This window comes from Phyllobates terribilis, unplaced genomic scaffold, assembly GCF_046119375.1.
Source record: "Phyllobates terribilis strain yellow unplaced genomic scaffold, ASM4611937v1 Scaffold_12__6_contigs__length_324123572, whole genome shotgun sequence".
Lineage (NCBI taxonomy): Eukaryota > Metazoa > Chordata > Amphibia > Anura > Dendrobatidae > Phyllobates > Phyllobates terribilis.
This window is the reverse complement of record NW_027362772.1, coordinates 62,033,226-62,041,785: the sequence shown is the minus strand read 5'-3', so window position 1 is coordinate 62,041,785 and position 8,560 is coordinate 62,033,226.

Sequence of the window (8,560 nt, the reverse complement as noted above, 5' to 3'; positions counted from 1 at the left end):
TTTGTGCCTAATGTGCACAGTCCTCATACTGCACAGACCTGAGCAGCACACCGGGGGAACGAGGGGAGGAAAGTCATGTGCAAAAAAGTTTTTAGGTTTGTAACCCAGATGGTGGCACATAACTTCTTAGTCTGACACCTGAAGTCTTTTCTTAAAAGTCCAGCCACCCAAGGATCTTTTCTCCCCATTGTGTTTTTTTTCCATCAAGAAACAATGTATCAATGCAAAGGAAAGTATTTATACCAATATTTGTAAATAGTGTTTGTGTAGCAAACACACTCACCTTCACTAGCCCAACCACAGCCAGTGTGTCTGCTCTCACTTTATAAGAGGCCAACCAGCAGCCCCTCCGGTGTTATATAGTTAATACTGCAAAGGATTGTGGGAGTTTTCATGTGTATAAAAGGTTAAAAAGGATCAGCAATCAGTGGAAAGTCATGAGGCATATGTGGATGTGCAGAGAAGTTATGCTTTGTAGAGTTAATGTTTCTTATTATTCTCTTCAGGTTGCTCCACAACCCAAAGCATAAGAGATGAAAGGTGGGAAAATCTATAAAAAAAATACTACTTTCTCTGGCCCTTCTGCTCATCATATATTTTGATGGTGTTTATGGCTCTAAAAAAAAAATAAAAATTGCCAAGTCCGCATAGACCAAAATCTGTGTTTTGCTGAATGTGGATTTTTGTAAAATTCAAATATAATTAATTTCCACCTGCATATATTCAATGATTAAGACACATGCCCCAGTATTATAGTTTATTTAGTGTGTCTTCATTATAATGTGTGAACTAGTGTAAGGAGATGGACATATTGCCCACATTCCCCCTTGAAGAATGTGTATCATTGCAAAAGTTTTTTGATGTGAAATGTTTTATGTTGTTGGTATTGTATTCTGCCCAGCAACAGGTAATTACCAGGTAAAGTAAGAGTTAATAGTTGGGACTAGCCCAGTGTGGGAGGGGCTAAGCTAAAGGGAAAGAGACAGTTTCCTGTTAGAATGTCAGTGCCTAGAGTGCATAGAGAAAGGACTTGGGGTTCAATGTGAGCAGTGCCGCATTTCATGGGTGTCCCTAGTATTGAGAGGAGACCATGACAGAGATGGCGTGATTCGGACCAAAAAGGAGGCACAGTGACCCAGAGACAGTGATTTATCGGAGATGGTACTGGGAGAGGACACCTAGAAATACAGCCCAGAGTTTATAACTCCTAAAGGTAACGGACCTACACAGGATGAAGTACGTGAGAAAAACAGTGTGTACTGGGGGGAGTTCCAAGGCGTCAGCATCAGAGAAGATAAGGACCAGCCATACTGGCACTTTACAGTGGGTATGGAAAGTATTCAGACCCCTTTAAATTTTTCACTCTTTGTTTCATTGCAGCCATTTGGTAAATTCTAAAAAGTTCATTTTTTTTCTCATTAAAGTACACTCTGCACCCCATCTGTACCCACTGTAGTTCTCCTAAGGGGAAGGAAGACGTAGAACCACGGGTTGAGTAAAGGACTCTTGCTAAACTGAACTATAGTGTCGAGCTGGGTTGTGATGTAGTAATGAGGAACAGTGAAGACCAAGACCAAGAACAAGAACAAGAAAAGAGAGAGAAGAGAAAGGGATTGAATTTGTGTGAGGAGAATGTTACCCATCATCAAGGAAACATTTGAGAAGATATGTACCCGCTATCTAATGTATATAACCCTCCCCAAGTTAATGTTCAGTAAAAAGTTTGCTTGGATGGTGGTCTCCCTCATTGAACTGTGAAACATCTGATCCAGGCCAACCTGCAACATCAGTTACATGCGGCCTGCAAGGGCATAGCACCCTCACAGCAAAAGGTAAAAGTCCACGCACCCAGCCAGGACTTCCACCTTCACGAAGATTTTGTAAAAAAAAACTCAAAAACCCCTTTAATTGTATGTCTGTGTAATAGTGGGGAAGGATGTAGCCTTCCTCTGGCACTGAAGTAGTTAAAGAAAGTGGTCCCGTAGTTAAACCTCTCTGGACTGTCGGAAGGCCAAGCTAAGGGGTTAGCTTCAGTGGTCCAGTCAGTAGAGTAGAGGTGGAACTTAGTGCCCTGATTAAGCCTTGAATGTTTATAGAGCTTGTTCTTGGCATAATTCCTTGTGGGCTGTAGTACTTTTAACCAGCCACAAGATGCCACTGTCTCGGGTGCAGATGTCAGGTTGAGTCTGCCAGCAGTGTTACAGACAGTGATGGGGTTAATGCTGTGTGATGACAGCCCACAGAGGGTGGGCACATTAGGAAAATCTCTGCTTAGTTTCCAGAAGCAGGAAGTGATGAGTAGTAAGAGATAGGACAGTAAACCATACGGGCAGCCTGAGTATATGGTGGCTGCTAGGGTAGATGGGAGCTCCATACCCTCAGATAGTGGGATCATCAGTGTAAAGATCTCCCTGCGCAAGAGTCCTGTTAGCTGTCCGGAGAAGCTCAACGGAGGTATTGAGAAACCGGGGCACTTCTAGTCTGCAGGTAGCAGAGGAAGATAAATAGGACTCCAGGCTAAGACGTGGGGGAGATATCGGATCCGGAACACTGTTGTTATTGCAGAAGAGTCTCTAGGGCTAGAGATTAGAGTCACAGAGATGCTTCACCTAAAGAGGGAACCAGGGCTAAAGATGTTGCCAGCGCCTGTGAGGGAGATAATAACCTGTCAGGCCTTATCCATTATATCTGCCTGTAAATATTGTACATACTCCTCTTCCCCAAGTAAAGTCTAAGTTATGGTTAAGAACCTCGTGTCCTCTGAATTTATTGCTGCCCTGGTCCCAGAAGAGAAATGCCTGGAGACAGTCACGATCGGATGGTTTGAAGTAAGTGGAGAACACTACATACACAGCCACACATCAGAGGGAGGACACGTATAGTCTGTAGGGTGCTAGAGCGAGAGGGGGCCACAGCTCGCCCACGACAACCTCACTGAGGCACCTTACATCTGTGCTGGGGATTTGGAGCTAAAAAAAGAAGCTTCAACGTCTCTAAAGATCAGAGAAATAATCAGCAGAGAATTTTTCACAACCTCCTCATCGGGAAGCGAATGCTCATTTAAATTTTATTTTAATATTCTCTTACAATGAAACCAAAAGTATGAAGAGAAGATCGGAGACTTTCCTAGAAACAAGGAGCTTACTGGAACCAACACAGCGGAATCTCTCCAGCCAAAGACTCTGTTTAGCAATGTGAAAAATTGTATCCAAAGACAGATTGCAGACTAAGTACATGGTTTCTCTTGCTAGTCACATTCGTTAACCCCTTCCAACACCCGACATTCTTCACTTTTTACTCCCCCTCCTTCTTCAAAGAGTCATAAGTTTTGTTTTCCGGTTGTAACACTGAGCCTTGCTCAAGCGTTAGGGCCAAAACGTGGCATACCTTGGGCATGGAATAAATATCTTTCTAAGCTTTATGGAAGGACATGGAACCTCCATTTTTGCTACTTGTATTTTGAGATCTGAGTACCAGTGGATCCAGAGGTTTGCATCTGCCCTATAACAGCAGCGACCAGACCTCTAAGGATACCTAAATCGTGTGTGAAATGGCACTGGGCAATTTTTTTTGCCGATTCTCACAAATCAAATCGCAGAATGTTTGAATTCACGACAAACTGCGGATTTCAGGAAATTCAACTTGAACTTGATCATCTGCTAATCGATCCGCTCATCTTTAGTAGTGGGCATCGTGCTGCACCAAGTACTTTTTTTCAGACTATAAGACGCAGTTTTTTCCCCCTAAATATGGGAGGAAAGTGGGGGGTGCGTCCTACGGTTCAAATGTAGCTTACCAGGGGGTTGCGGTGTTTGTGGAGCTGGATCACAGGAGGCAGGATCCCTTCCTCAGGATGCCGGCAGCAGAAGCATGGCGATACTGCGGGCTCGGTGTCGACGGTGAGCAGAGTGGAGTGCATTACTTTCCCGGTGGCCATCTTCCCGAAGCCATGACCTAGGGAGCGGGGTCACACATTACACCACTGCTCCCATAGAAGTGGACGGAGCAGGGTCACACATTACACCACTGCTCCCATAGAAGTGCATGGAGAGAGGGGTCACACATTACACCACTGCTCCCATAGAAGTGGATGTGACGCGCCCCCTGGGCCGTGGGGTACTCGGTAGTCGGGCCGGTCGATGCTGAGGGTGTCACGGTAGCAGTGACCCGGTCCGTGACCCAGGGCGGTCAATTAAAGGGAAAGGTCGAAGGGGAGTAAAGTTTTATAGATATGGGGCTGCCGCTGCGGTGCAGATCCTCTGGAGCTGAAGGTGATGCAGCAGAGTTGGTTCAGCTCTCCACAGGCATAGCTTAGCTCCAGGGCAGGATATAGTAATACTAAAGGGTAGATGTTGTTGGTGCGGTGTAGTGCAGGCGATGGCGCAGATAATGACCAGTCCACAGCTTAATGGCGGTTTCCTCTTACCTTTACTTGCGGTTGTTAAGCAGACCAGGACACGGGTACTAGCTGATAGTAGAGGTCCGGGTGGCCTGGAAGCAAGTTGTGGATCCAGCTCGCCAGTTGAAGTTGTAGGCCTTCCCTCTGCGCTAATCTCTTTGGCCCTGCTGCTTGTAGCTATGCTGCGGCCCTCGTCCCTGAGTAAAACGTATGGCAGGCAGCTGGGGCCTTCCTTAAGTGTCGCTCCCACGTGGCGGTGATGGGCCCTATGTGCTGCTGAGCCTTCGGGCGTCTGTTGGGGCCAGGAGACCTGCAGTCTCCTGCCCTCTGGTTTCTGCTGCTGGCCTTCAGTGCCCCACAACCTCGGACTCCGGTGTCCGGCTCTTCTGCGCTCCTCTCTGGAGTGAGCTGGCTTACAGCTCCACTCCCCAGGTCCTTCCTCATTGCTTTCATGTCTTCAACTCCTCTCCACTCACTCTAACTAACCCCGCCTCCAGATTCCAGTTGCTAAGGGGAGGAGCTCCCCTTTCTCGTCTGGAGCCAGGAAAGTGTGGTATGCTGGTATACCTGATCAGGGGACCCCTGCTTGCTTCCAGGCATGGCATCACCTCTTGTGAGGGAGGCAATGCCACTGTGGCAACCGGGCCCCTGGGGTGCCACATTCCCCCCTAGTTAAATTCAGTACTCCCGGACTGAGGATACCTTTTTGAATTAACAATTAACAACAATAACAATTCTCTTTACCAACAATTTACAAAGTCGCAAAAATCATAAAAACCCAACAAAATTTTTTATCAGTCACTGCGGTGCTTAGTCCTTACCCCACTATCCGGAAATTGTCTGTTTCCGGATAACTGAAGTTTGGTTGGTAGGAACCGCCTCAGCCCACTTCGTGTATCGTCCCTGGGCGTGGCTTCAGGGCACTCTGTCGGTGGGCCTGGTTTTCGGTCACGTCTGCGGTTTATTTTCTACGTCAATTATTAACTATATTCAACATTGTCCTGACCACACCTAGTCCTGTGGTCCAATTGTCCATAAGTTTAACAACTACATACACTTACATATCTTACACTTTAGTTCCTCCAGCAGGCAGGGAGCTGACCTTTAGTACTACGGGTTGATCTACGCAGTACATTTGTTGTAACTGACCTACCCTGGTCTCTAGTGTCTACCGCTGGTGTGGTGGGCTCAGTGTGGACTACACTATGGTTAGTCTGAGGTAACACGGGTAAGCTTGGTAGTTTTCTACGAACTCTTTGACTCGCCATGGGTATGACAGATTCACCGCTAGCAGGGGGTAGATTCTCCTGATCCGCTGAGGATGAAGCATCTGTTTATGGGGCCGACTGGTCTCTCTGCTGTTCTAGAGTCTCTGCGGCTTCCGGTGAGGCTACTTGGGGAAAAGTCAGGACAGGTACCATGATTGCTTGGTTCACCTGCGTCCAAGACCGGTGAAATTCTCCAAGGATGGTTTGAACCGTCTCTTCCACCTTTTCTGTGTGCTGGGGGCTGTTTTGGTGTTCTTGTTTGTGTTTCAACTGATCAGGGCATATCTTCAAGTGGTCTCTTGAGACTGCCGCTGAAGTTTCTCCTCCATCTTTACTGATGAGGCACACCTTGGTGTTGTCAAAATTTGAAGGTAAGACGGTGTATGGCTCAACCTCCCACTGATCATCTAATTTGTGAACTCGTCTCTTCATTTTGAGTACCTGTTCTCCAGGTGACAAGGGAACTGCAGGTGTGTGCTGATTATAAGTTTTCTCCTGCTTCTGTCTCTCCTGGGACAAACTTCTCTCTACACATTCTTGCACCTTGCGGTATTGTTGCTGCCGCTTGGTATCCCAATCCGCATCTGGTGATGTCGTCTCTGGTGTTAAAACTCCCATGTCTAAGTCAATGGGTAGCTTACCAGGCCTTGCTCTCATCAGGTAAGCGGGTGTACAGTTGGTGGAGTTCACGGGGATGTGGTTATATAGGTCTACCAAATCCGGTAACTTCTCTGGCCACAGACTATCACTACCTGGTTCATTTTCTCGCATAACCCGTTGGTCTGGGGATGATACATCCTTATTTTCTTGCAGCCGTACAGGTTACTGAATTCTTGAAACACTTCTGCTTCAAATGCTGGACCTTGGTCGGTCAGCACTCGTTCAGGGTAACCGTGCAGGTGACAAAAGTGTTGCTGGAACGCTTTGGCTGCCGTCTGAGCCGTCTGATCTTTCACTGGCACGTCTACTATGGTGAGAGAGTGGACATAGCCTGACCGACTTGGGGCTAGCTTCACTTGGTCCAAGGCTACCAGTTCAAGTGGCTGTTTGGTGATTATGGACTGCAGGGGAGCCCTCTGGCTGTCACGGTCCTTCCATCTCAGGTTGCATGGACCACATTCTTGACACCATCTCTCGATTGCTTTCCTCATGCCAGCCCAGTAGAATCGCTCACATAGCAGGGCTTCCAACTTCTTCCACCCAAAGTGTCCTGCTCCATCGTGGTACGCTTCTAAGACCATTGGCGCATCCCACCTCGGGACTACCACCTGCCAGACAAGTTCGTGTGTCCGGGAGTTGATGCTTCTTCAACACAGCTTTCCCTCATAGATGAACAGCTTGCTCTTCTCCTTCCACAACTGTTGGGTCTCCTGTGGAGCATCTGGACCATGGTGCGAGTCAGCTTGTGTCAGCAATTCCTTTACTAGGTGGACAGCTGGGTCGCTATCCTGCGTCTCTGCCCATCCATGGTGGGGAAATGGGTTAAACGTGGCCTGTCTGTTGGCGGAGCGCTTGTAACTCACACAATGGGAGCACTGGGTCATCCCGTGACTATGGAAATCTGATAGCTTTATCTCTTCCAGCTCTTCCGGGTCTTCTCCCTCATCTGGCAAGTTGGGCATCCTGGACAGCGCATTAGCATTTTTTTTTGCCTCACCCGATACTTGATGGTAAACTCGTAGTTGGATAGTCGAGCCATCCATCGTTGTTCTAGGGCACCAAGCTTCGCAGTCTCCAGGTGCGCCAGCGGGTTGTTATCCGTGAAGACTGTAAATCTGGAGGAGGTGAGGTAGTGTTTGAAACGCTCTGTTACAGCCCAGACTATGGCTAAAAACTCCAACTTAAAGGAACTATAGTTGTCGGGGTTCCTTTCCGTGGGCCAGAGCTTCCTGCTGGCGTAGGCAATCACTCTCTCTCTGCCCTGCTGTACCTGGGACAGCACCGCTCCCAATTCCATGTTGCTGACATCCGTATGGAGTATAAAGGGTTGGCCATAGTCGAGGTAGGCCAGGACTTCGTCTCCAGTAAGAGCCACTTTCAGTCGAGTGAAGGATTCGTCTTCTGGTTTACCCCATTTGAACGGAGGATTCGGGTTCTTGACCCTCTTGGTCTGGCCCACTAAGAAGTTCTGCATGGGTGCCGCTATCTTGGTGAAACCCTTGATGAATCTCCTGTAGTAGCCTACCAGCCCGAGGAACTGCCGCACTCCTTGATAGTGGAGGGTCTTGGCCAGTCCTTGATCACGGTGACTTTTTCAGGGTCTGGTGCTAAACCTTTGGAGCTTACCACATGACCTAGGTACTGCACCTTGGGCTTCAACAGGCGTCCAGGGCCTACATTGAGGGTTTTCGGACGAGTCCTTCATGCTGCTCGATTTACACCTTTACCTGTGACATGGACACCCTGTTAGGGATCTCACTACATTTGCTTAAAAAAATGTTGAAAATGTTTTACATGAAAAAAAACGTCTAAAATACCATGTTTTTGCTCAGTTCCTGCCCGCGGACGTGCTGTGTTTTACCAGGGGGGAGTGTGGCGCCCCTGAGGGTTCAGCCGCCACAGAGGTACTGCACCTCACCCAGAGGTGTGGTGTCTCCTTCTCTCAGGTAAGGAAGGAGTGCTGCCCGGAACCCCAACACCCGCATTCAACACTACACTACTCCAGGCCGGCTGGAAGGGCAAGATGCACAGTGTTTCTGCTGAGCCCTGTCCCTGGCTGGAGTGGGGGGAACCAAAGAGAGGGGGAACCAGTAGTGGGTGAGGGTGGAGGATGTAGAGTAGGGGAGCACCATAATAGGAGGTATATAAAGGGAAGCCATCTTAGGGTGGGGAGAGAACAGAGAGTGAGAGTGATTCAGTGAAAGGAGAGGAGGGGAGCAGAGTCTCTTCAGTA